This window comes from Staurois parvus, unplaced genomic scaffold (assembly GCF_062004578.1).
Source record: "Staurois parvus isolate SC_StPar_1 unplaced genomic scaffold, SC_StPar_1.0 ptg003318l, whole genome shotgun sequence".
NCBI classification, from domain to species: Eukaryota; Metazoa; Chordata; class Amphibia; order Anura; family Ranidae; genus Staurois; species Staurois parvus.
In genome coordinates, this window is record NW_028321114.1 from 52,501 (window position 1) to 53,966 (window position 1,466).

Here is a 1,466-nt window from a genome sequence, read left to right on the forward strand (position 1 = left end):
ATATATATACAGATATATACACACAGCCCCATACATACATATATATATATATACAGATATATACACACAGCCCCATATATATATATATATACAGATATATACACACAGCCCCATACATATATATACAGACCGATGTTCTGCGCGTCTCCTCCCGCCGTGTGTCGTCCTCGGTGTCAGATGTGGTCTGTTGGTGTCAGTGGCGCTCGTCGCCCGTCACGCACATCTCTGCTCACCATTTCCTTCTCTCAGGCGGGGAAATTTTCTCTCCAACGTCTGCAGAGTGACAACCCCGAGAGGTCTGAGCCAGAACCCTGGGTGACTACACTGCTCCTCCACAGATACAGTGCAGTGAGCGTTGTCACCCTAGGACAGGACTACAGAACACCTCCCCTTATGTAATGGAGACGGAGAAGAGAAGGGGGAGGTGTTCTGTAGCCCAGTCCTAGGGTGGCAACACTGCTCCTCCACCGATACAGTGCAGTGAGCGTTGTCACCCTAGGATAAGACTACAGAACACCTCCCCTTATGTAATGGAGATGGGGAGGTGCTGTATCTGCTCTTCCGCAGATACAGTGCAGTGAGCGTTGTCACCGTGGAACAGGACTACAGAACACCTCAATTTATGTAATTGAGAAGAGGAGGGGGAAGATGTTCTGTAGTCCTGTCCTAGGGCGACAACGCTCACTGCACTGTGTCTGTGGAGGAGCAGTGTTGTCACCTGAGGACATGACTACAGAACACCTCCCCTTATGTAATGGAGACGGAGAGGGGGAGTGTTCTGAAGTTCAGTTCTAGGGTGACAACACTGTTCCTCTAGAGATACAGAGCAGTGAGCGTTGTCACCATGGGACAGGAAGTGTGTTATTGGCGGGGTCGCTGGGTAAGAATGAAGGGATAGAAAAAAAAATCTGAAAAAGAAAAGTGATGCAGCTGCCCCCGCTGAGGACAGGTGAGCTGTAATGTCCTCCCCTCCACCAATCACAGCAGAGATTACACGGCAATGGGTGACTACTGAGGGGGGCTCATGTACAAATGCGGCCATCTTGGCCTCCGCTCTGAAAAGCCATCCCCGGTGTGAAAATCCCCAACTTCAGTGTTGTCACCGGAACAGGAAGAGGGAAGAAATCCTCCAATGGGGACATTAGTTCCTGGGATTCCCTCACTTGTCCCCCGTGTCCCCATTGGAGGATTTCTCCTCTCTTCCTGTTTCGGTGACAACCCGAAATTTGGGACTTTAGTTTCCTTTCGGTGATAACGGTAAATAGGACAAATAGGATGAAAATCTCAAATTTTGGGTTGTCACTGGAACAGGAAGAGAGGAGAAATCCTCCAATGGGGACACCTGACTGAGGATCTAAGACCCCCTCCTCCTTCCTCTCAGACACAGCAATGTGATAATGATGTCCCGCCATGGAGATCCCTGTGCAGCCACTTCCTGTGAGAGGGTGACAACGCTTAGACCCTGA

The 1,466-nt window shown here is 49.9% G+C and overlaps 1 protein-coding gene across 1 annotated transcript in view; it reads right to left on the reverse strand.

The window, feature by feature from the left end:
• Positions 1-239, reverse strand: part of LOC149428320 (putative G protein-coupled receptor 174) — a 25,186-nt gene extending 24,947 nt beyond the window's left edge. Inside the window, exon 1 of the mRNA XM_089667514.1 lies at positions 131-239. The gene's annotated coding sequence lies outside the window, so the exon portion shown is untranslated. The remainder of the gene's footprint in view (positions 1-130) is intronic.
• Positions 240-1,466: the final 1,227 nt, after the last annotated feature.